The following is a 27,718-nucleotide window of genomic DNA, read 5'->3' on the forward strand; positions in this document are numbered from 1 at the left end:
GCACAACACAGGAAAATATAAGCAAAGTGAAAAGACAGCCTTCTGAATGGGAGAAAATAATAGCAAATGAAGCAACTGACAAACAACTAATCTCAAAAATATACAAGCAACTTATGCAGCTCAATTCCAGAAAAATAAACGACCCAATCAAAAAATGGGCCAAAGAACTAAATAGACATTTCTCCAAAGAAGACATACGGATGGCTAACAAACACATGAAAAGATGCTCAGCATCACTCATTATTAGAGAAATGCAAATCAAAACCACAGTGAGGTACCACTTCACACCAGTCAGAATGTCTGCGATCCAAAAATCTGCAAGCAATAAATGCTGGAGAGGGTGTGGAGAAAAGGGAACCCTCCTACACTGTTGGTGGGAATGCAAACTAGTACAGCCACTTTGGAGAACAGTGTGGAGATTCCTTAAAAAATTGCAAATAGAACTACCTTATGACCCAGCAATCCCACTGCTGGGCATACACACTGAGGAAACCAGAATTGAAAGAGACACATGTACCCCAATGTTCATCGCAGCACTGTTTATAATAGCCAGGACATGGAAACAACCTAGATATCCATCAGCAGATGAATGGATAAGAAAGCTGTGGTACATATACACAATGGAGTATTACTCAGCCATTAAAAAGAATGCATTTGAATCAGTTCTGATGAGATGGATGAAACTGGAGCCGATTATACAGAGTGAAGTAAGCCAGAAAGAAAAACACCAATACAGTATACTAACACATATATATGGAATTTAGAAAGATGGCAATGACGACCCTGTATGCAAGACAGCAAAAAAGACACAGATGTGTATAACGGACTTTTGGACTCAGAGGGAGAGGGAGAGGGTGGGATGATTTGGGAGAATGGCATTGTAACATGTATACTATCATGTAAGAATCGAATCGCCAGTCTATGTCCGACGCAGGATACAGCATGCTTGGGGCTGGTGCACGGTGATGACCCAGAGAGACGTTATGGGGAGGGAGGTGGGTGGGGGGTTCATGTTTGGGAACGCATGTACACCCGTGGTGGATTCATGTCAATGTATGGCAAAACCAATACAGTATTGTAAATTAAAATAAAGGAAAAAAAAAAGCTCAGTTCTGGCCCCTTATTAGCCATGCGGCATTGAATGAGCTAAATAATATTCTCAAGCTTTGGATTTCTCCACTTCCAAAACAAAGATGATATTCACAGTAACTTCCCTTAAAAACTGTCAAGATAAAATATTATAATGTGCTACACTAAAGTGTTTGGCACCCTCCCAAGTGCATAGTGACTGCTGAATAAATATTAGCTATTTTTATTAGCTCTCAAAAGATATCAGGAGCTTTAAAGTCAGCCGGTGCAACTCTTGACTTTCATGTGGAAACCAGCTGGAATCAATTCTGGAAGAAGAAAAGTCACAGTCATTTCAACAAGTAATGAAATGTTTGCATTAGCCTGAGGAACGCCAAGTGTGATGGAATCACACATTGGTTCATTTATCACGAATGAGGTTTGTGCCTTATTCACGGCAAATACGTTCTTGAGTTGTTTTACTGCATAGTTATTGATTAAATTGGTGTTAATTAATTTAATTAATTAAGCAAATTGATAAAAGGGGCCTAGGAATGAAAACCTCATGGGAAATCCCTGGTCAACACTCAGTCAGATGCTCTAAGCAATATTTAAGGAACACTTTGAGGCCAAACTTCACTCTTACATTTCTATGTATTTGGAACTATTTTCTTTACATATCTTTCCATAAAAATAAGACTAAAAGAAGGCAAATCAATGTTGCTATTCTGCTAAATTCATTCTAAGATGCCTTGGGGTGAGGAATGTGGAGGACGACTCGACTCTACCCAAAACCTCAGATTGACTCCAAGGGCAAACCGAAAACTTTAGGTTAAATGCTGCCTATGATCTGAACGTGTGTATCCACCCCGGATTCACATGTTGAAATCATAACTCCCTGAGACGATGGTATTAGGAGATGAGGCCTTTCAGCAGTTCTTAGGTCGTAAGCCCTCATGAATGGATTAGTGTTCTCATGAAAAAGACCCCCCAGAGACCCTGGCCCTTTCCACCATGTGGGGATACAGCAAGTGGTCACAGACTGTGAACCAGGAATAACCCAACCAGGCTGGTGCCTCGATCTTGGACTTGCCAACCTCCAGAACTATGAGAGAGAAATTTCTTTTTTTTATTTTAATTGGAGGCTAATTACAATATTGTGGTGGTTTTTGCCATACATTCACATGAATCAGCCATGGGTGTACAGAAGACATGCAGCTGTGGCATTTAGCAGCCTGAATGGAATAAGACACTGCCAGAAAGAAAAGAGGCATGAGAGGGTCCTGGTTCGTGCTTCATTTTCAGATTTGTCCTATTTGTTTCCCCAGGAGAAAGAACATGAAGGGGACACAGGGAAAGCTGTCAGCTCTTGATTCCCAAGCTTTGGGTCAGACAGGAGCGCTTGTGTACACATACACACACCAACTAAGGTCAGTTGAGTGGAAGGTAATGTAGCAGCCAATCAAACCAGAGAATCGTTCTGAACACCCAGGAGAAGGAACCTCATATCTCAGAGAAGAACGCTCTAATCAGAGCACAGGAAAGTTTATTGAGAGCAGTTAGCATTATGATCCTTGGCAGGGTTACATGACACCTCCCACAGCTTGCCATCGCTGAGCACGCATCTTAATTTCTCATTAGAGGGGGCTGTTGGTGGGGGTGGAAAGCCTGGTTCAGATCCAACTAAACTGTTTTGGGAGCCAGTGCCCACTGGGAGACCATAAGGAGTCACCCACACAGAGAATGTACATGGGAAGAAGAAAGGAGAGGAGACACGAAGGGAGATCAAAAGATCCAAATGCTGATCTTGTCTGCTCCAGGCTGCTGACCACACAGGGAGAAAGTAGGTGGCCACTGGCAGCACTGGCCTGCTCACTCCAGACTGTGCTATTCAGCTGTCCTCAGGAGCTGTCTGTAATTCATTCTCACAATGTCCCAAGATTGGGAGTGTTTTGAGAGCATTTGTCACATTTCACAAGTAGCAGAAGATCTTGGAGACGGCAACGGCACCCCACTCCAGTACTCTTGCCTGGAAAATCCCATGGATGGAGCAGCCTGGTGGGCTGCAGTCCATGGGGTCCCTAAGAGTCGGAAACAACTGAGCGCCTTCCCTTTCACTTTTCGCTTTCAAGCACTGGAGAAGGAAATGGCAACCCACTCCAGTGTTCTTGCCTGGAGAATCCCAGGGATGGGGGAGCCTGGTGGGCTGCTGTCTCTGGGGTCTCACAGAGTCGGACACGACTGAAGCGACTTAGCAGCAGCAGCAGCAGAAGATCTGGAAGCAGGCCAGTCTTCTCTGGCATTTCTATAATTCTGGGACAACTTGGTCAGAAATCCATTTTTCTTTAGCTTGGTTTGCAGTACATGATTCACTTTTTGGAGGAACGTCATTTTTCAGATATTTCAAGGTTTTGTTATTATTTTATGCATATTTTACACAGAAAATTGTGGTAATTGAACAACTGTACAACCTCTGTAAATTCTTTTTTCCCTCTACTCATTATAAAGCCTCTGGATCTTGAATCCCTCATGCTTTTTCTGTTGTTGTTGTTCAGTTACTAAGTCGTGTTTGACTCTTTGGAACCCCCTGGACTGCAGCATGCCAGGTTCCTCTGTCCTCCACTCTCTCCCAGAGCTTGCTCAAACTCATATCCATTGTGTCAACATGCAACCATCTCATCCTCTGTTGCCCCCTTTTTCTCTTGCCCTCAATTTTTCCCAGCATCAGGGTCTTTGCCAATGAGTTGGCCCTTTGCATCAAGTAGCCAAAGTATTGGAGCTTCAGCTTCAGCATTAGTCCTTTCAGTGAATATTCAGGGTGGATTTCCTTTAGAAGTGACTGGTTTGATATCCTTGCAGTCCAAGGGACTCTCAAGAGTCTTCTCCAGCACCATAGTTTGAAAGTATCAATTCTTTGGTGCTCAGCCTTCTTCATGGTCCAGCTCTCAAATCTGTACATGACTACTGGAAAAACCATAGCTTTGACTGTATGGACCTTTGTGGGCCAAGTGATGCTTTTTCTGATAGCTACATTAAAAATGTGCAGACTGAGGTTCTGGCTTTTTGTACTGAGAAGGGAGCGGGAGACCTGGAACAAAACAGGACCAAATGGTTCAGCATTCTCAGTTCAGAGATCATAGCAACTTTATAGCACAAAGCTCCCACAGAGTGAGAAGCAAGTGTACTTCCATATTCTCTAGTAAATTGCTACTCGTCCTACACCCCTGAGTGTCTGCCTGTTGCCTTGGCTGCCCAGTCCTCCTCCCGCCTACCCTGCCCTTTTAGGCGGCCCCATTATCTATTAGCTGAAGGCTCAGCAGAAGTCTCCATAGCAGGAAGACGCCTACTCTTATGGGTTGGTGCTTGCGCTTTCCCCCAGGGAATGTAGTAAGTTCTCCATTAAGCAGAACTCGTCAGAATAACTTTTATTCAATGAACACTGTGAAACTCCTCTCTTAAAAGGTGTGGGTTGGGTGGTGGGGGCAACTCATGAGAAAATTAAAAGAGTTTGCAGAAACAATTAATTTTCTGACATCCATGAATTTTTAGCCAACCTCTTAGGCCATCTAGAGGCCCAACTAATAAGACTGAGTTTCAGAATCATTTTTCTTGTGATTTGTTCAAAATAATAATTTCCTGGGATTCTAAGTTTAAAAAGGAGAGAGAGTTAAATGGCGAGAAGTGAAGAATAAAGATCTCATTGTTGAGATAAGAATCCAAAATTGACCATGTTGGAAGGATTAGCTTTAGTGGTTAGAGCCTGTCGAGAAATGAATTATGAATGAAATATGAATTGGCAGCAATCGAAAGTTGAAGAGGTGTCTTGATTTTACTAATGAAGTTTAGGCCAAAGGTTCTAGAGTTGCAAAACACCTGGCTTTAAATCCTGGTTTTGCCATGTACTTACCCATATGAACTTGGGTAAGTCACTGAACCTTGATAAGCCTACTTCTGAATTGGTTAAATGCGGAGAATGCAAGTTCTACTCTCCAAGGTTAAAGCAAGCAATGGATGCATGCCGGGTACTGAGCTTCAGCACTAGCCTAGAGAAAAGTCTCCAGAATTGTAGCAGTTATGATTACACTGATTTTGAATAATATTTATATTTCTCTTAATGTATAAATAATATATGCTTATGTTTTTAAAAATTTAAAAGAAAACACTGCAGAAAAAACAATTATAATCTTATTATCACTCAGAGATTACATCTTTTAAAAACTTGATACATATATTTTAGACTTAATATATTACAAAATATATCCTTTTTCTTGGGCTTCCCTGATGGCTTAGCTGGTAAAGAATCTGCCTGCAATGTGGGAGACCTGGCTTTGATCGCTGGGTTGGGGAGATCCTCTGGAGAAGGGAACAGCTACCCACTCCAGTATTCTGCCCTGGAGAATTCCATGGGGTCTCAAAGAGTTGGACATTTCATACAAACGCCAACAAACATCTAGGAAGAACGTCTAGCCTTATGACTCGTTTAGTCGCTTTCCGACCTCCACAGGGCCCTCAACCAATCCTGTCATTGTCTAATTCCAATTTATCATATCAGACAGCAGCAGGATTAGAGTCCATTTAACATTCTCAAAAGGGCAGATCACTCAGTCCTTGTCAAAATACCCACACACCCATTTTCTGCCAGAGAACTGCCCACAACCTATGTGCCAGGGAAAGAAAACACTTCCAGGCCCTTCCCATGACAGTGACTCCTCCATCATGGATGTGCTTGTTAGCAGTTATTTGAGCAGAGCTCAGTCTTCCAGAGGAATAGTCATCTTCTTCTTGGGCTAATTTATAGTCATCTAAATATGACTCTGTAGGGGAGCAAAACTTGGCACCCCAAAATGTCTCTGGCATGTGAATTATTTCAAGCTGAAAACAATCAAGGCCTAAAGACTCAGGAAAAGATTTTGACCTATCCCCTAACTGCCTAAAAATTTTTTTAGGTAGAGTCTGTGCCCACAATAGAGCTACCATCGAAGATGTCTGCAAAGATTATAGGCTGAGTGTGGTTGGAAAAACTCAGCAAGACCTGGAGATCAGAGTTCACTCTGTGGCCCACGGCACTGCACGGCCCAGCAAACATTTGTTTACCAAACAAACGTTTGCTTTTCCATCTCCATGTGAATTTCTTTCTCCCCTTTGAAGTCCCCAACCACTATCTGGAACATCCTCTTTCGTCTTTAATTGAAGATGGTTTTTAAGGTAAGAGTTTAAATGGCAGGGAATGGAAAAATTTCTGGGCTGCTTGTAAGACTGACATTTGTTGATGGGGTTCTCGTGGTGACTGAAGGAAGAGTTGATGGAATTGAGGTGAAAGTTGAAAATCGGTGTATTTGAACTGTCTTTACATGAGATGGCTGCATCTCCTTTACCTGACTGTATTGTGAGGATGGCCATCACTGTCTCAGTGGGGAATACTTCCCGAGTCTGGTATTGTAAGACCAGGCCTGTGAACCCACCTATGGGGAAGAGAGCAAATAAGCCAAGATGGCGTGTTCGGGCTCTCTCACCCCACGGCCTCTCGCTCTTGCCCCGCGTTTTGTAAGTAAGGATGATGTAACCGCTGAAATCACTCACAGAACTGTGCGTGTGCCTCACAAGGACTCGCTCGGTCACAGGCTGCTTTGTGTGGTAGGCCATACGAGCTCCCCCGAGAAAGCGGCAGCATTGCGGCTGTCACAGCTATGTCCGTTGGGTCAGCCATGAGAGGAGAGATACAGCATGTCTGCTACTACGGCTGCTGCGTCAGCCCAGAGAGAATCCTGTTCCGGCCGCTGTGCCAGCCGGGAGAGACGCTGTGCTGTGTCAGGTTATGCTGTGGCTGCTGCTAACGCCCGCTGTACCAGCCAGAAGAGAGAAGCGTGTCTGCAGTCCCTGCAGCTCCTCGAGTCTCCTTCCAGCCTCTTAGTGCAAACCTTGCCTACTCCAAGTTCAGGGAACAGTGAGGACAGTGAGACATAGCGAGACAATTGGCGTCATGAACAGGCTGAGCAATACACCACCCTTCAGGCAATATTAATTGAATATGCTAATGGAAGCCAGTAGACCTGCCTGAACCCATACAACGGAGGTAAAAACCCCCGGCGGATGTTCAAGGGCCAATAGGAGCAATGCTGCTGCTGCTGCTAAGTCACTTCAGTCGTGTCCGACTCTGTGCGACCCCACAGACGGCAGCCCACCAGGCTCCCCCATCCCTGGGATTCTCCAGGCAAGAACACTGGAGTGGGGTGCCATTGCCTTCTTCAATGCATGAAAGTGAAAACTGAAAGTGAAATCGTTCAGTCGGGTCCGACTCCTCGCGACCCCCATGGACTGCAGCCTACCAGGCTCCTCCATCCATGGGATTTTCCAGGCATGAGTACTGGGGTGGGGTGCCATTGCCTTCTCTGAATAGGAGCAATAGTAGAGGCCTTTTTCCCCGAAGGTGAGTAGGTCTGGGGTTGACCTGTGTCCTCAGTAAGACTGTCTTCGTTGCCTGCCTTCAGAAAATTTATTGAGGGCATGATACACTGAACCCTGAACTTCTAGAACATGAAAATCTTTCAGTTTCCATTTAAAAGGAAAATCTAGTTGGATGAGATCAGCTTTTGGGTACAATTTTGGCAGCAGTCCAGTTCCAGCTGTCCTTGTCTTGCAAATCTCTCCAAAATCAGAAATGAAAATACAGTCCACAGTGGGCTAAGACTGAGACAGGTTGACTCAGACAGGTAGAACCTGAAACTAAAGGGGGGTAAAAAGAGAGAGAGAGCCCTTTTTAAAGCACAAACTGCTGGAAATGTGCCCTCACCCAACATCTAATTCACAGATTCCTTATGGATTTGTCAGAGACAAACACAAATCCTAAAATCTTTCTCACAAATAGCAAAAAGTCTTAGCCATCTGAGCTGATAAACTTGTTATTTATAAAAACTAGTAAGTTTTATATTATTATACCTGATTCATGATTTAAGTTTTACAGTAAAAGTGATGCGGTCTCTGGTTATATAGGTATGTACACAGATACATCTTTCCATCTCTGGAAAATATTACCAAAATTAATTTATAAGAGCTCTATTTCATGAGCTTATAAGTATGCACTTATGAGCTAAATATTTCTAAATGTAATAGAAATTAATCCAAATTTTTTCAAGTTCATGTGATCTAAGATTGATCTTTAGCAATTTTAAAGTTATTGGTTTAATTAATACAGGCATGTCGTTAGGGCTATTGACAACATGTACACCCGTGGCGGATTCATGTCAGTGTATGGCAAAACCAATATAGTATTGTAAAGTAAAATTATAAATAAATAAATAAATTTTAAAAATAAAATAAAATAAATCTAATGCTTTTATTGTACCTAGGTTTAGTCAAATAAGGGCTTTCCTGATGGCTCAGACTGTGAAGAATCTGCCTGCAGTGCAGGAGATCTGGGTTCATCCACTGGGTTGGGAAGATCCTCTGGAGAAGGGAATGGCAACTCACCCCAATATTGTTGCCTGGAGAATTCCATGGACAGAAGAGCCTGGTGGGCTACAGTCCATGGGGTCACAGAGTCAGACACGACTGAGCAACTAACATACTTTGTCAAATGAGATCATCTTAATTCTTACAAAATTTGTCAGCAAGAAAAATAGCTTTGGATGACGGATTTTGTTTAATTTCTCACGAAGTTTTCATGGGTAATCTAAACATAATTTTTAGGAACAAGTTAGATATAAATAAACTTAGATTTCTTTTGTATTTAAAAAATTTTTAATTGTAGGATAATTACTTTACAATATTTTGTTGGTTTCTGCCAAACATCCACATGAATCAAACACAGATATACATATCTCCCCTCCCTCTTGGACCACCCTCCCACCTCACACTCCCATCTCACCCTTCTAGGTTGTCACAGAGCACTGGATTTGAGCTCTCTGCATCATATAGCAAATTCTCACCGGCTATCTCTTTTACAAATAACAATGCATATGTTTCAGTGCTACTCTCTCAAATTGCCCTACCCTCTCCTTCCCTCGCTATGTCCACACGTCTGTTCTCTATGCCTGCATCTCCTTCAGTTCAGTTCAGTTCAGTTCAGTCGCTCAGTCATGTCCAACTCTTTGCAACCCCATGAATCACAGCACGCCAGGCCTCCCTGTCCATCACCAACTCCTGGAGTTTACCCAAACTCATGTCCATCAAGTCAGAGATGCCATCCAGCCATCTAATCCTCTGTTGTCCCCTTTAACTCTTGCCCCCAATCCCTCCCAGCATCAAGGTCTTTTCCAATGAGTCAGCTGTTCGCATGAGGTGGCCAAAGTACTGGAGTTTCAGCCTCAGCATCAATCCTTCCAATGAACACCCAGGACTGGTCTCCTTTAGAATGGACTGGTTGGATCTCCTTGCAGTCCAAGGGACTCTCAAGAGTCTTCTCCAACACCACACTTCAAAAGCATCAATTCTTCAGTGCTCAGCTTTCTTCACAGTCCCACTCTCACATCCATACATGACCACAGGAAAAAACCATAGCTTTGACTAGAGGGACCTTTGTTGGCAAACTAATATCTCTGCTTTTGAATATGCTATCTAGGTTGTTCATAACTTTTCTTCCAAGGAGTAAGTGTCTTTTAATTTCATGGCTGCAATCACCATCTGCAGTGATTTTGAGCCCAAAAAATAAAGTCTGACACTGTTTCCACAGTTTCCCCATCTATTTCCCATGAAGTGATGGAACCAGATGCCATGATCTTTGTTTTCTGAATGTTGAGCTTTAAGCCAACTTTTTCACTCTCCTCTTTCACTTTCATCAAGAGGCTTTTTAGTTCCTCTTCACTCTCTGCCCACTGCTCTACAAACAGGTTCATCAGTACCATCTTTCTGGATTGCATGTGTGCCTGCTTAGTTGCTTCAGTCATGTCCGACTCTTTGTGAACCCATGAACCATAGCCTGCCAGGCTCCTCTGTCCATGGAATTTTCCCGGTAAGAATACTGGAGTGTGTTGCCATGCCCTCTTCCAAGGGATCTTCCCAACCCAGGGATCAAACCCGTGTCTCCTGCATTGCAGGAGGATTCTTTACTGCTGAGCAATTGGGGAGCCCTCTCTAGATTCCATGTATATGTGTTAATATACTCTATTTGTTTTTCTCTTTCTGACTTACTTCACTCTGTATAATAGGCTGTAGTTCTTCCACCTCATTAGAACTGATTCATATAACACGTGTTCCTTTTTACAGCTGAGTAATTTCCATCATATATATGTACCACAGTTTCTTTATCCATTCTTCTGTTGATGGACATCTAGGTTGCTTCTATGTGCTAGCTATTATGAATAGTGCAGGCTAAGACTTTTTAGGAATAATTATGTTTTATGATATGCCTACTTATTTTTAAATTTCTTCAAATTCAAATTTGGTGACTTAAAACATTATTTCTCTGTTTAGAGAATGAAGTATTCTCAAAATACAGATCTGTTTTAATAACAGATTATAAAGTTTCTCTGCCTTTTGAGTAATCTGTTCTAACTTTCTGTGTTTACCTCTGAAGTCTTTTATTGTCAGTTAGGCTAAGTAAGTATTCTTTCACAGTTAGGTATAATCCTATTTGACCAAAAGTTTTTAAATCTTTTGATATCTTTGACAAACTTCCCAAATAAAATTCTATATGAAGTCGTTTTGTTCTCTAGTTGACTTTGGGATATTTCCAAGGGTCTCTGAAATGTCTCAAAGAGAGTTCTTAAATAATCAGGCATTTTGGTATGTTAAATTATGTAGGAAGCATTGTCAAATGAGTGACTAAAAACCTTAGGTTATAATGTGTTGCTGCTGCTGCTAAGCTGCTTCAGTCATGTCCGACTCTGTGCGACCCCATAGAGGGCAGCCCACCAGGCTCTCCCGTCCCTGGGATTCTCCAGGCAAGAATAATGTGTAGGTAAATGTTATTAATATAAATAACATTTATATTCTGGAACTTATAGGAAATGTCCTATAAGTTCTAAAAATTATAGGAAATTACCAAAATTTGGGTATGTTCTGGTATAAGGTTATCAGTCATAATTCTAGTTATTTAAGTGTTGTGTGTCACAGAGATAACCAAATTTGTCATTGCATTGTAATCAGAACTTTAACCATGCCATTTTAATCTTCTGTCATTTATAGACAGTTACTGCTTTACTCTGATGCCTTTTTAAAAAATGCTTCATCTTTGAGAAGAGTTATAGAAAGAACTTCTTGACAAATAGAGGTCTCTGACAACTTTCAAATCATACCAATGAGTAAAGAGTTTGCATTACAGAGGGAAAAAAAATGTTTCTGTTTCTTTTTTTATTTTTAATTGGAGGATAATTGCTTTATAATATTGCCTTGGCTTCTGCCATACAAGAATCAGTCATAAATACACCTATGTTCCCTCCGTCTTGAACCTCCCCTCCACTCCCCATCCCATCCCATCTCTCTAGGCTGTTACAGAGTACCTTGTTGAGCTCCTTGTGTTATGCAGCAACTTCCCATTAACTACCTATTTTTCATTTCTTTACTTTTGTGTCTATATGAGATGATGCATGTTCACTAAACTTATTTTGATAATCATTTCATGATATAGGTAAGTCAAATTATGCACCTTAAACTTATACATTGTTGTATGTCAAGTAGATCTCAAATCTGAAAGAAAAAAATGAAAGTAGAAAAGTTCCATCTAGAGATTCCTTATGAAAAGTTCCAACAAAGCATATTTTTTTAAAAGGCTAATGGTCAATTGTTATTCTTGCTGGACTTATGTAAACAATTGAGCCAAGTTTAATGAAACTATTTATTTTGCAAATAAATTAGTCTCAACTTGACTATCTTCAGTAGAAATAAGAACGATTTTAAAAGAACAAATGTATTTCCATAGAAACTAGAATACTAGTTGTAGATTAGATTATAGTTCTCTTTATTGCCTTTGAGGTTTTGCTTTTCCATTTGTAAAATAGACTGGATCCTGAATTTTTCTAGTTTCCTCAAACAGTTGGCTACAGCTCTTCAAGATAACATTTCCAATTTTTCTCCCACTCTTGACTTGGAATCATGAAGGACTAAAGCTGTCCCTTTTCTGAAACCCTAAAAACTGAAACTGAACAACATGCTATAAACTTAAGAAACATCACAATAGCTGATGTTTAGACAGTCCTTGTGCCTGCTGACTCGCTAGTGGTAAAAAACTGTTTGCCGGTGCAGGAGACATAGGAGACGTGACTTCAATCCCTAGGTTAGGAAGATTCCTCCGGAGGAGGGCATGGCAACCCTCTCCAGTATTTTTGCCTAAAGAATTCCATGGACAGAGGAGCCTGGGAGGCTACAGTTCATAGGGCCACTAAGAGTGTAAGCAACTCAAAAAGTTTACCTGAAAACCTGATGACACCATCAGAGACATTTCAAAGTACATAGGATATTTCGACCTTAACATCTAGAAATCTCCTCTGCTGGTAGCTCTCAGAACTCAGACACTGGGTTTATAATTTGCTCTAATCATTTACCTTTGTTTTCCTTTTGTCTCCTTAGTAATGCCTCTCATTAAATATCTGATTAGTTGCACCTTATGGGCCTAATTTTGATGTCCCAAACCACTATCCCAACAACCTCTTTGTCTTTAGCTGAAGATGATATGCAAGGTCAAAGTTCCAGTCAGTTTGGTGAACTACTCAGCTTTTCTGGGTCGCTCCCATGTGTACATGTTATTAAACTTTAGATTTTCTCCTGTTAATCTGTCCCTTGTCAATTTAATTCTTAGACCAGCCAGAAGAATCTAGAATGGTAGAGGGAAATTTCTTCCTCCCTGGCACTTACATCCATGTGTTCCTTCTCCGATTATATCTGGATAATAGAACAGCACTGATTATGACTTGAGACTTTCTCCCCTCCTTTCCAAGCAGTGCTCTTGCTCTTCAGAGTCCCATCTGAGAAAATTTATCTGTTTGGGAAACAACCCAGCTACTTTACATGTGCCATCAGTTGTGATCACAATTCATAACTCTATCATATTTCTGATGGCATATTCTAAAACATCAGAGCTTGAACAGAGTTAGAGATTGAGGTTTAGAAATGAAAAATAGAAAGGGCCAAAGAGGAAGGTACATTGTATAAGGCTGTATATAGTGGGGTAGGGTCATGGGATGAATAAAACCCATCATTTTTAAGCTTTTATTCCAAAGTTCTTTACCACACAACTTTATTAAATTAAAATATATTATTTATTCTTCATGAATAACCTTTACAGAAGATTATTTTTTAAGGATTACATGAATAGAAGATTCCATCCCTGAAAAAGAGATTTTCAAAGGAAGAAAGGAGGCAAGAAGAAATTTGAAGGTTTTTAATGTTAATTAAAAGTGAGACAAATGTTCCATAAAGTTTGAAAAGCATTGTTTCAGTAAGAGAACTCTCATTATGTGTTAAAAGTCTTCTTGGCAGGCATCCTCAGTTCCCTCAGAAATGTTTGCAAATTGTGTTTACATATTTTAATGAATTTTGTTGTGGTATTTCCATTCAGCTATTTCTTTTTTTTTTTTTTTAACTTAACAATACTGTAGTGGTTTTGCTATACATTGACATGAATCTGCCACTGGTGTACATGAGTTCCCAATCTTGCTATTTCTGAGTAAAGCCGACAAGGTTGAGAGGTAGCTGGGATGACAGATCTCATCAATATCCAGAGATACTTTAACTATAAAAGACTGACTGCTCAGTATTTTATTGAAACAAGGCTACAAAACAAATCAATGACACATGATAGGGCTAATTTACATTTCCTGGGAAGATACAGCTTGCTTCAAACATTCTGGAAGTGGGGGGATAGAGGGTGGAGAGTACAATGGTCTCTTTGTAACCTGCCCTCAGAGGCTTTTATCTGCTACATAGAATTTCAATCACCCCCTAGGTATTAAAAAACTTTTTTTTGTTGTTGGAACTAATTACAGAACTGATATTATTTAAGGTGATGGTTCCTTACCTTTAAGGTGATGTCACTTTACCCCACCATATATGGCTTTGTACAATGCTCCAATTAAAATAATAATTAAAAAGTCTAGAATAATTTTTAAAGATGATGTTTCTTTATTTAAAAAATTAATATTCTAAAATCAAATCTGCTGTACCAACCTCTCTAGGCTTCCTTACAGACTAGTTGATTAGAATAACCTTCTGTACATGTGCATTATTTAAAAATGTCAGTTGTTATCCAGACCTAAAAGCCAGGCCTTTAGAGTCATAATATTTAGCAACTCAGAAAATACCATAATCACTAAGGAATTTGGTTTTTCCGTTCTGTCCTGCCAGTAGATTTCAATAGACTTGACTAATAAGATGGCTTTCTTTGAAAGAATGTGGTTACAGAGATTTGCGTTGTACTCTGCTGTTATTCTTTTCACATTATTTTGAACACATTCTGACAACCGCTTGATACTTTGGGGACTCTTCCAGGCTTTTAATAGAGATGTGTCAAATGAACAAATCCAGGCTACAGCCACAACTGGGATCATCTTCCAGGCCTCTGCCCCTGTGGTCCCATAGCAGGTGGTAAGCTGGACCATCTGCAAGGTGAAAGTTACCACTCTGGGAGTCCCAGGAGAATGGGGCTGATCTTAGGGCTGCCTTCAAGATGTGTGTTGGGATTCTTGGTTTGCCTAGAATTCACTAAACCTAGAAGTGCAGCTGTCACCTCCAGAAGCAAGCAGTTACCTTTCATCTCCTGGTCCTTTCATCCAGGGCAGTCAGTTCAGTTCAGTTCAGTTCAGTTGCTCAGTCGTATCCAACTCTTTGTGACCGCATGAATCACAGCATGCCAGGCATCCATGTCCATCACCAACTCCCGGAGTTCACTCAAACTCATGTCCATCGAGTTGGTGATGCCATCCAGCCACCTCATCCTCTGTCATCCCCTTCTCCTCCTGCCCCCAATCCCTCCCAGCATCAGGGTCTTTTCCAATGAGTCAACTCTTCGCATGAGGTGGCCAAAGTATTGACTGGAGTTTCAGCTTTAGCGTCAGGCCTTCCAATGAACACTAAAGTGATAGAGGAGACTGAAAAAGTTGACTTACAGCTCAACATTCTGAAAACGAAGATCATGGCATCTGGTACCATCACTTCATGGGATATAGATGGGGAAACAGTGTCAGACTTTATTTTTGGGGGCTCCAAAATTACTGCAGATGGTGATTGCAGCCATGAAATTAAAAGACGATTACCCCTTGGAAGGAAAGTTATGACCAAACTAAATAGCATATTAAAAAGCAGATACATTACTTTGCCAACAAATGTCTGTCTATTCAAGGCTATGGTTTTTCCAGTGGTCATGTATGGTCATAGCCTTGACTAGATGGACCTTTGTTGGCAAAGTAATGTCTCTGCTTTTGAATATGCTACCTAGGTTGGTCATAACTTTCCTTCCAAGGAGTAAGCGTCTTTTAATTTCATGGCTGCAATCACCATCTGCAGTGATTTTGGAGCCCCTCCCCTGCCAAATAAAGTCTGACACTGTTTCCACTGTTTCCCCATCTATTTCCCATGAAGTGATGGGACCAGATGCCATGATCTTCGTTTTCTGAATGTTGAGCTTTAAGCCAACTTTTTCACTCTCCTCTTTCACATTCATCAAGAGGCTTTTTAGTTCCTCTTCACTTTCTGCCATAAAGGTGGTGTCATCTGCATATCTGAGGTTATTAATATTTCTCCCGGCAATCTTGATTCCAGCTTGTGCTTCTTCCAGCCCAGCGTTTCTCATGATGTCCTCTGCATAGAAGTTAAGTAGGCAGGGTGACAATATACAGCCTTTGCGTACTCCTTTCCCGATTTGGAACCAGTCAGTTGTTCCATGTCCAGTTCTAACTGCTGCTCCCTGACCTGCATATAGATTTCTCAAGAGGCAGGTGAGGTGGTCTGGTATTCCCATCTCTTTCAGAATTTTCCACAGTTGATTGTGGTCCACACAGTCAGTCAGGGTATCTTAAAGTGTGCCCTGTGAACCACTTGTACAAGGACTCTTAGTCCTCACCCTGGACCTGCTGAATCAGAATGCTTAGAACATGTCTAGGAGGAAGATTGTTTCCTCTGCCCATCTAGGTTCTTCTGACTGATCTAAGAATTCAATTGACCTGAGACAGATTAACAGAAGAAAATCTAACAAACATTTAATAAAATGTACACAATGAGAGAGAATCGTGAAAATCGAGTAACTCACTAAAATGACTGAATTGCTCGCCTTAAATATCATCTTCTGCCAAAGAAAAAAGAGTTTGCTGAGGTAGTGGTTTGGGACATCAGGCAATTCACATGGAGATGAAAAGGCAAAGGAAAACAAGTGTTTGCAGAGACAATTGGACACAGAATGGGCTGCGATCTCCAGGTTCTGTTCCCCTCCACCCCACCACATCCAGTCCATATTCTAGCAAATATCTCTGGAAATAGCTCTATTCCTGTAACAGGACTTCTAAATTTCTTTAGACATTTAGAGGGAAGGGTAAAGTATCTTCCTGTATCTTTTGGGCCTTGATTGTTTTCAGTATGGAATAATCCACATACCAAAGAGACAATTTAAGGGGATAAGTTTTGCTCTCCTATAAATACAACCGAGGAATCTGTTTTTAGTTTCCTGGAGAGAATCTCATGCGTTCTGAAATTTAAGAGCTATAGTTTTTCAGGTTCTTAAATCTGACTTCTACTGTTGCTTCCTGACCTGCATACAGATTTCTCAAGAGGCAGGTTAGGTGGTCTGGTATTCCCATCTCTTTCAGAATTTTCCACAGTTTCTTGTGATCCACACAGTCAAAGGCTTTGGCATAGTCAATAAAGCAGAAATAGATGTTTTTCTGGAACTCTCTTGCTTTTTCGATGATCCAGCGGATGTTGGCAATTAGATCTCTGGTTCCTCTGCCTTTTCTAAAACCAGCTTGAACATCAGGGAGTTCACGGTTTGCATATTGCTGAAGTCTGGCTTGGAGAATTTTGAGCATTACTTTACTAGCATGTGAGATGAGTGCAATTGTGTGGTAGTTTGAGCATTCTTTTGCATTGTCTTTCTTTGGAATTGGAATGAAAACTGACCTTTTCCATCAAGGCTGTATATTGTCACCCTGCTTATTTAACTTATATGCAGAGTACATCATGAGAAACGCTGGGCTGGGTGAAGCACAAGCTGGAATCAAGATTCCAGGGAGAAATATCAATAACCTCAGATATGCAGATGATGCCACCCTTATGGCAGAAAGTGAAGAGGAACTAAAAAGCCTCTTGATGAAAGTGAAAGAGGAGAGTGAAAAAGTTGGCTTAAAACTCAACATTCAGAAAACAAAGATCATGGCATCTGGTCCCATCACTTCATGGGAAATAGATGGGGAAATAGTGGAAACAGTGTCAGACTTTATTTTTTGGGCTCCAAAATCACTGCAGATGGTGACTGCAGCCATGAAATTAAAAGACGCTTACTCCCTGTAAGGAAAGTTATGACCAACCTAGATAGCATATTCAAAAGCAGAGACATTACTTTGCCAACAAAGATCCATCTAGTCAAGGCTATGGTTATTCCAGTGGTCATGTATGGATGTGAGAGTTGGACTATAAAGAAAGCTGAGCACCAAAGAATTGATGCTTTTGACTATGGTGTTGGAGAAGACTCTTGAGAGTCCCATGGACTGCAAGGAGATCCAACCAGTCCATTCTGAAGGAGATCAGCCCTGGGATTTCTTTGGAAGAAATGATGCTAAAGCTGAAACTCCAGTACTTTGGCCACCTCATGTGAAGAGTTGACTCATTGGAAAAGACTCTGATGCTGGGAGGGATTGGGGATAGGAGGAGAAGGGGACAACAGAGGATGAGATGGCTGGATGGCATCACTGACTCGATGGACATGAGTTTGGGTAAACTCTGGGAGTTGGTGATGGACAAGGAGACCTGGCATGCTGCGGTTTATGGGGTCACAAAAAGTCGGACCCGACTGAGCGACTGAACTGACTGACTGATAGTCCATAGTGTCACAAAGAGTTGGAAATGACTGAACATGAAAGCAGAAACAAAATGTAACAAAAGTATTCTAATCTTTTTGTAACTGTTACTGGGGTAATTAAATGAAATAACTCACTAGGCCCAGCCCAGGTTGCAGACCCTTCTCAGATCCACTGAAAGATAGTGTTTCCACTGACTCTAGCTGTCCTGAGTGTAAACATCATTGTTAAAGCTTTGCTTGAAGGGAAATATCTCTAGGGACCATAGTATTTAAGAAGTTAGCCTAGAGAAGAAGAAAACATGCTCTAGTGAAAGCTATTCTTCCTTTAACTTATCCCTAAACTCAGACATTCGCTGATTCATGGATAGAGGCGTATCTCACAGCCAAAAGAACAGAGCAGTTTTCTGGAAAATGAGACTTGAAAGGGTTTATTTCATGAAAGTCTGCCTCTCAGATGTCTAGTGGCCTCAGCACCCACAAATACATGAAATAAATCTAAGGTGAACTCATAGAAAATAGCTCACTTATGCTTATATTTTAGCATCACACTGCCAAATGTAGCCAGGCAGTTTCTTTCACAGCAATTTTTTGGAAGGTGGCAGGCATGTAGGGGCATGTGGAAAGTGAATACTCAAAGGATATGATCCAGGCATATCCATCACCATTGTATTGAGAAATCACACCACGTGGTAAGAGGTAATATGATCAAGTACATTCAGGTCATTTGCTCAGAATCAAAAAAGCATGGAAAGCACCTCCAAGAATGATTTGGAGGAGGAATGCATGGGTGGTCTTAACCAAAATCTTCTCTCTATACTGAATAAAACCTATTAGCCTCTCCAGGGATTCCTCATACATGTCTGCAAAGTATGCATTGCCTACCTTGGGGAGGAAGGCACCATTCACATTGATATCTATGAAAAAGTCACTCTCTGAACTTGTTCAGTACACAACCTTCATGATAGTACATAGATGACCTAGGAGAGCCTGTCTCTCGTTTGAGGAAGAGAGGAGAGGAGAAATGTGGGGAAGAAAGAGGTTTTCAGACTGAATGTGTGCCCAGTTTCCACATACACTCTGGGCCCAATCATGGGCAAGTAATGTAACCTCTCTGAGTCTTGATTTCCTCCTCTGAAAAATCTGATAACAAAAAGATTCTACAAAGTTGTTTGGTTAATGAGATAAGATCGTGTAGATTAAAGTGCCGGATCCATAGAAGAGACTCAGTTACTAACAACTATTAGTACTGACTCAGACTGTCAAGCAGATGCTGGGGGAAATAGGCCTCCTTTGCTTATCAGTTCAGTTCAGTCACTCAGTCACGTCTGACTCTTTGCGACCCCATGAATTGCAGCACGCCAGGCCTCCCTGTCCATCACCAACTCCCGGAATTCACTCAGACTCACTTCCATCGAGTCCGTGATACCATCCAGCCATCTCATCCTGGGTCACGCCTTCTCCTCTTGTCCCCAATCCCTCCCAATATCAGAGTCTTTTCCAATGAGTCAACTCTTCACATCAGGTGGCCAAAGTACTGGAGCTTCAGCTTTAGCATCATTCCTTCCAAAGAAATCCCAGGGTTGATCTTCTTCAGAATGGACTGGTTGGATCTCCTTGCAGTCCAAGGGACTCTCAAGAGTCTTCTCCAACACCACAGTTCAAATGCATCAATTCTTTGGCACTCAGCCTTCTTCACAGTCCAACTCTCACATCCATACATGATCACAGGAAAAACCATAGCCTTGACTAGACAGACTTTAGTCGGCAAAGCATTGTCTCTGCTTTTGAATATGCTATCTAGGTTGGTCATAACTTTTCTTCCAAGGAGTAAGTGTCTTTTAATTTCATGGCTGCAATCACCATCTGCAGTGATTTTGGAGCCCAAAACCATAAAGTCTGACACTGTTTCTACTGTTTCCACATCTATTTCCCATGAAGTGATGGGACCAGATGCCATGATCTTCGTTTTCTGAATGTTGAGCTTTAAGCCAACTTTTTCACTCTCCTCTTTCACTTTCATCAAGAGGCTTTTTAGTTCCTCTTCACTTTCTACCATAAGGGTGGTGTCATCTGCATATCTGAGGTTATTGATATTTCTCCCGGCAATCTTGATTCCAGCTTGTGTTTCTTCCAGTCCAGCGTTTCTCATGATATACTCTGCATAGAAGTTAAATAAGCAGGGTGACAATATACAGCCTTGATGGAAAAGGTCAGTTTTCATTCCAATTCCAAAGAAAGGCAATGCCAAAGAATGCTCAAACTACCGCACAATTGCACTCATCTCACATGCTAGTAAAGTAATGCTCAAAATTCTCCAAGCCAGACTTCAGCAGTACGCAAACCATGAACTCCCTGATGTTCAAGCTGGTTTTAGAAAAGGCAGAGGAACCAGATATCAAATTGCCAACATCCACTGGATCATGCAAAAGCAAGAGAGTTCCAGAAAAACATCTATTTCTGCTTTATTGACTATGCCAAAGCCTTTGACTGAGTGGATCACAAGAAACTGTGGAAAATTCTGAAAGAGATGGGAATACCAGACCACCTGACCTGCCTCTTGAGAAATCTGTATGCAGGTCAGGAAGCAACAGTTAGAACTGGACATGGAACAACACACTGGTTCCAAACACGAAAAGGAGTATGTCAAGGCTGTATATTGTCACCCCCGCTTATTTAACTTATATGCAGAGTACATCATGAGAAACGCTGGACTGGAAGAAACACAAGCTGGAATCAAGATTGCTGGGAGAAATATCAATAACCTCAGATATGCAGATGACACCATCCTTATGGCAGAAAGTGAAGAGGAACTAAAAAGCCTCTTGATGAAAGTGAAAGAGAAGAGTGAAAAAGTTGGCTTAAAACTCAACATTCAGAAAACGAAGATCATGGCATCCGGTCCCTTTGCTTATATAGAGAGATAATTATAATAATAATGACCCACAGTTAAGTAGTGTTTTATGTATTACTATTAAAATACTATGTACTATGAGTAGACCCATTTTAGAGATTAGTTAAGTCATTTTCCCAAAGACACAAAGTTAGTAAGTGGGAAAGCCAAAACTCAAATCCATTCTTTTCTTTAAAAGTCTGATTTCCCTATCTTATAATGATTAAAGCATAAAAAATAAGAAGGTTGTAGGGGGCACCTGAAGGAAGCTATGTTGGGAAAGTGAGGTTGGCTAATGAGCTCCATTGTCAACAGGTTTCATGGACTTGCCCAAGTCTATTTAAGGTGCCTCCATCTTTTTTCATTGGCCATTTTCAGACTGCTTTTGTACAATCCAGGAACAAAGAGAGAGATCAGCTTTCTGGCCACAGAGACAAACAAGGAGACAGGAATAGAAACACGTGGGATTTGAAAGTTGGCTCCAACATAAATTACTTCTGTTTTGTTAGGAAATGTTTCTCATCTGATAATAGGTGTGCGTGATATGCCAAGATTTGAGCCAGATCAACAACTACAACAAAAGGCCAAAATATTGAGGGAGGCTACCGTACGATCATATTCCTTACCCTGACCTTGCCCAAAGTTCAAATCCCCTCTCCACCTAAAACAACAGAATAGTTAAAACTGAGGACTCTGGGATCTAACTGGCTGGGGTTTTACTTAACTATGTAAAATTTTGTGCAAAGTTCTTCACCACTTTGTGTGTCAGTATTCTTCTCCTCTCTAAAACTCAGATACTGATTCTTGGATGGACTTTTAACAACAAAGGAGCACTTCCCTGGTGGTCCAACAGTTGGGACTTCATCTGCCAGTGCAGGAAACACAGGGTCAGTGCCTGGTCTAAGAGGATTCTGCATGTTGCCGTGACTCACTCCACACATGGCAACAGAGACGCCGCCTCAATGAGAAGCCTGTGCACCACAGCCAGAGAGTAACCCCCAGTCACAACTAAAGGAAGGCCACATGTACCAAGGAAGATCCAGCACAGCCAAAAATAATAAATAACTATTAAAAACCAATGGAGTTGAAGAAACCTGGTTAGAGAATGCTTGTCACTGTCGACTACAAAGTGGCACTTACCAAGAGCATTGCCAATGGCTGAACAACACAGGCATTTTCCATCTGCCTCTATGGAGATTGAACCCTATGCTGCAATAGCTGTTGACTTTTAACAGCCCTTGAGAGAGTTCAGGGTGGAGTGAGGCACTCTGTGCTCCAGGGAAACTGGTGGCACAGGTCTTTAGATAGTTGGATGTTTTCAGGAACAGATTTTATTATCTCAATCCTTGCATCTCCTCATATCTAGAGAAGCACTAAATCCCTTCTTGGTGACATCAGAGCCTCATGACTAACAAACCTTATATATTGACCTTTCCCCACTGCTGCTTTGGAGCAGTCTTTCAGAGCTATCTCAGATGCTGCCTCCTGGGCTGCAGTCCTCATTTTGTCCCAAATAAAAATTAACTCACAACTCTAAAGTTGTACATCTTTTTTAGTTGACATCACATAGTTGGTACTCAATAAACTGCTGCTGCTGCTAAGTCGCTTCAGTCGTGTCCGACTCTGTGCTACCCCATAGACGGCAGCCCACCAGGCTCCCCCGTCCCTGGGATTCTCCAGGCAAGAACACTGGAGGGGGTTGCCATTTGTAAACTAGGAGTGCATAATGAGTTTCTGCTCCTTATACAACAGAGTTCAGAGTACATGAAGCAAAGACTGATAGAACTAAAATGAGAAATAGACACATTCACAATTATAAGCAGAAACTTCAAAAACTCACTTTCAAAAATTGACAGAACAAGTAGAAAGAAAACAAATATATAGGGGACTTGAATAACACTTCAATCAACTTGATGCAATTGACTATTACAGAACACTCACCACACTAGAATAAATATTCTTTTCAAGCACTGTTATAGACTGAATGAATCCCCACCTCCTATATTCATAAGTTGAAATTCTAACCCTCGATGCAATGGTATTTGGAGTTGAGCTTTTGGGAGGTAATTAGGTGTTAATGAGGTCATGAGGGTTGGGCTCTCATAATGGGTCTAGTGTCCTTACAAGAAGAGGAATAGAGTCCAGAGCACTCTCTGCATCACCTGAGGACATAGTGAGAAGGTGACCATCTCCAAGTGAGGAAGAGGATCCTTGCCAGGAACTGATCTGCCAGTGATCTTGGACCTCTCAGCCTCCAAAACTGTGAGAAATAAATAGCTGTTATTCCAGCTACCCAGTCTATGGTACTGTGCTACAGTAGGCCAAACTAATGTCAGTACACATGAAACATTTGCTGATAGACCACATTCTAAGCCACAAAACAAGTCTCCATGAATTTAAGACCACTCAAAACATACAAAGTGGATGTCATTAGTGAAAATGGAAGGTAAAGAACTCCAAAATTTCCCCCTCTTTAAAGATATTGGAAACACTCTCAGCAACAACATTTTTGGGACCCTGGAAACAAACAAAAGCTTAGGAGGCAGGAAAGTGCTTAATCAAGAAAAAAATAGAAAGGCTGAATCTTAACTTACCTTGGTCCAATCTCCCACTCCTGAGCTCAACATCATTCATTAGTAATTCAGTTCAGTTCAGTTCAGTTGCTCAGGCGTGTCCGACTCTTTGTGACCCCATGAACTGCAGCACGCCAGGCCTCCCTGTCCATTACCAACTCCCAGAGTTCACTCAGACTCACGTCCATCAAGTCAGTGATGCCATCCAGCCATCTCATCCTCTGTTGTCCCCTTTTCCTCCTATCCCCAATCCCTCCCACCATCAGAGTCTTCTCCAATGAGTCAACTCTTCGCATGAGGTGGCCAAAGTACTGGAGTTTCAGCTTTAGCATCAGTCCTTCCAATGAACACCCAGGACTGGTCTCCTTTAGGATGGACTGGTTGGATCTCCTTGCATTCCAAGGGACTCTCAAGAGTCTTCTCCAACACCACACTTCAAAAGCATCAATTCTTCAGCACTCAGCTTTCTTCACAATCCAACTCTCACATCCATACATGACTACTGGAAAAACCATAGCCTTGACTAGACGGACCTTTGTTGGCAAAGTAATGTCTCTGCTTTTGAATATGCTATCTAGGTTGGTCATAACTTTCCTTCTAAGGAGTAAGCGTCTTTTAATTTCATGGCTGCAATCACCATCAGCAATGATGATGGAGCACCCCCCCCCCCCCCAAAATAGTCTGACACTGTTTCCACTGTTTCATTAGTAATTAGGGAATGTGAATCAAAACCACAATATCACTTCACACCCACCAGAGTAGCTATATGTTGTGTAAACCCTGATGGTGGGTTTTTGTTTTGTTTTGTTTTTTTTTTGTCTTTCTGTGATCTAAGCACCTGGCTTAAGTTTTGATTGCCAGAGGCACCCACTTCAAAGATGGCTATCTAGAATAAGTACATTGCCAGTTCCACAAGCTAGATAAAAAGCCAGACTGTCTTCCTCTACTGAGGCTTCTTGGATTTAGAGCTCCTGGCTCATTTAAGAGCTTCCCTGATAGCTCGGTTGGTAAAGAATCCACCTGCAATCCAGGAGACCCCGGTTCGATTCCTGGGTTGGGAAGATCCTCTGGAGAAAGGCAAGTCTACCCACTCCAGTATTCTGGCTTGGAGAATTCCATGGACTGCTTTTAAGTAACTGACCGTTTGGACCAATTGCCCCCACACTGCCCTATCTTATGTTGCAAATTCATCAATAAAGAGTGAACCCGCAAAACCCTAGGCTCCAACTCTTGACCACAAAAACAGTCAAACCCTAGGTGCACCAGCTGTGACGGACCATGCAGAAGCATGGCCGAGAGGAGCTACCCCACGTCCAAGGTCAGGGGTGGTGGCCAAGAGGAGCTACCACATGCCCGAGGAGCAGCGGCTGCGGGAGCGCAGGAGGGTGGAGAGGAGCTACTCCACGTCCAAGATCAGGAGGGGCGGCTGTGAGGAGATACCCCTCGTCCAAAGTAAGGAGTAGCCATTGAGCTTTGCTGGTGCATCCGTGAGGAGATACCCCACGCCCAAGATAAGAGTAACCCAAGTAAGATGGTAGGTGTTGCGAGAGGGCATCAGACAGCAGACACACTGAAACCATAATCACAGAAAATTAGCCAGTCTGGTCACATGGACCACAGCCTTGTCTAACTCAATGAAACTAAGCCAAGTCATGTGGGGCCACCCAAGATGGGAGGGTCATGGTGGAGAGGTCTGACAGAATGTGGTCCACTGGAGAAGGGAATGGCAAACCACTTCAGTATTCTTGCCTTCAGAACCCCATGAACAGTATGAAAGGCAAAATGATAGGATACTGAAAGGGGAACTCCCTGGGTAGGTAGGTGCCCAATATGCTACTGGAGATCACTGGAGAAATAACTCCAGAAAGAATGAAAGGATGGAGCCAGAGCAAAAACAATACCCAGTTGTGGATGTGACTGGTGATAGAAGCAAGGTCGAATGCTGTAAAGAGCAATATTGCATAGGAACCTGGAATATCAGGTCCATGAATCAAGGCAAATTGGAAGTGGTCAAACAAGAGATGGCAAGAGTGAACGTCGACATTCTAGGAATCAGCGAACTAAAATGGACTGGAAAGGGTGAATTTAACTCAGATGACCATTATATCTACTACTGCGGGCAGGAATCCCTCAGAAGAAATGGAGTAGCCATCATGGTCAACAAAAGAGTCCGAAATGCACTACTTGGATGCAATCTCAAAAATGACAGAATGATCTCTGTTCGTTTCCAAGGCAAACCATTCAATATCACGGTAATCTAAGTCTATGCCCCAACCAGAAATGCTGAAGAAGCTGAAGTTGAATGGTTCTATGAAGACCTACAAGACCTTTTAGAACTAACACCCAAAAAAGATATCCTTTTCATTATAGGGGACTGGAATGCAAAAGTAGGAAGTCAAGAAACACATGGAGTAACAGGCAAATTGGCCTTGGAATGCGGAATGAAGCAGGGCAAAGGCTAATAGAGCTTTGCCAAGAAAATGCACTGGTCATGGCAAACACCCTCTTCCAACAACACAAGAGAATCTATACATGGACATCACCAGATGGTCAACACCGAAATCAGACTGATTATATTCTTTGCAGCCAAAGATGGAGAAGCTCTATACAGTCAACAAAAACAAGACCAGGAGCTGACTGTGGCTCAGATGATGAACTCCTTATTGCCAAATTCAGACTGGAATTGAAGAAAGTAGGGAAATCCACTAGACCATTCAGGTATGACCTAAACCAAATCCATTATGATTATACAGTGTCAGTGAGAAATAGATTTAAGGGACTAGATCTGATAGATAGAGTGCCTGATGAACTATGGATGCAGGTTTGTGACATTGTACAGGAGACAGGGTTCAAGACCATCCCCATGGAAAAGAAATGCAAAAAAACAAAAGGGCTGTCTGAGGAGGCCCTACAAACAGCTGTGAAAAGAAAAGAAGCGAAAAGCAAAGGAGAAAAGGAAACACATATGCATCTGAATACAGAGTTTCAAAGAAGAGCAAGGAGAGATAAGAAAGCCTTCCTCAGCAATCAATGCAAAGAAATAGAGGAAAACAACAGAATGAGAAGGACTAGAAATCTTTTCAAGAAAATTAGAGATACCTAGGGAACATTTCATGCAAAGATGGGCTCGATAAAAGACAGAAATGGCATGGACCTAACAGAAGCAGAAGATATTAAGAAGAGGTGGCAAGAATACACAGAACTGTACAAAAAAGAACTTCACAACCCAGATAATCACGATGGTGTGATCACTCACCTAGAGCCAGACATCCTGGAATGTGAAGTCAAGTGGGCCTTAGAAAGCATCATATGAACAAAGCTAGTGGAGGTGATGGAATTCCAGTGGAGCTATTTCAAATCCTGAAAGATGATGCTGTAAAAGTGTTGCACTCAATATGCCAGCAAATTTGGGAAACTCCGCAGTGGCCACAGGACTGGAAAAGGTCAGTTTTCATTCTAATCCCGAAGAAGGGCAAAGCCAAAGAATGTACAAACTACTGCACAATTGCACTCATCTCGCACGCTAGTGAAGTAATGCTCAAAATTCTCCAAGCCAGGCTTCAGCAATATGTGAACCGTGAACTTCCAGATGTTCAAGCTGGTTTTAGAAAAGGCAGAGGAACCTCAAATTGCCAACACTCACTGGATCATGGAAAACGCAAGAGAGTCCCAGGAAAACATCTATTTCTGTTTTATTGACTATGCCAAAGCCTTTGACTGTGTGGATCACAAGAAACAGTGGAAAATTCTGAGAGAGATGGGAATACCAGACCACCTGACCTGCCTCTTGAGAAATCTGTATGCAGGTCAGGAAGCAACAGTTAGAACTGGACATGGAACAACAGACTGGTTCCAAATAGGAAAAGGAGTACTTCAAGGTTATATATTGTCACCCTGCTTATTTAACTTCTATGGAGAATACATCATGAGAAACGCTGGACTGGAAGAAGCACAAGCTGGAATCAAGATGCTGGGAGAAATATCAATAACCTCAGATACGTAGATGACACCACTCTTACGGCAGAAAGTGAAGAGGAACTAAAAAGCCTCTTGATGAAAAAAAAAAAAAAGCCTCTTGATGAAAGTGAAAGAAGAGGGTGAAAAAGTTGGCTTAAAGCTCAACATTCAGAAAACAAAGATCATGGCATCTGGTCCCATCACTTCATGGGAAATAGATGGGGAAACAGTGGAAACAGTGTCAGACTTTATTTGGAAGGGGAGGGGCTCCAAAATCACTGCAGATGGTGATTG

The sequence above is a fragment of the Budorcas taxicolor genome, chromosome 23 (genome assembly GCF_023091745.1).
Source record: "Budorcas taxicolor isolate Tak-1 chromosome 23, Takin1.1, whole genome shotgun sequence".
NCBI classification, from domain to species: Eukaryota; Metazoa; Chordata; class Mammalia; order Artiodactyla; family Bovidae; genus Budorcas; species Budorcas taxicolor.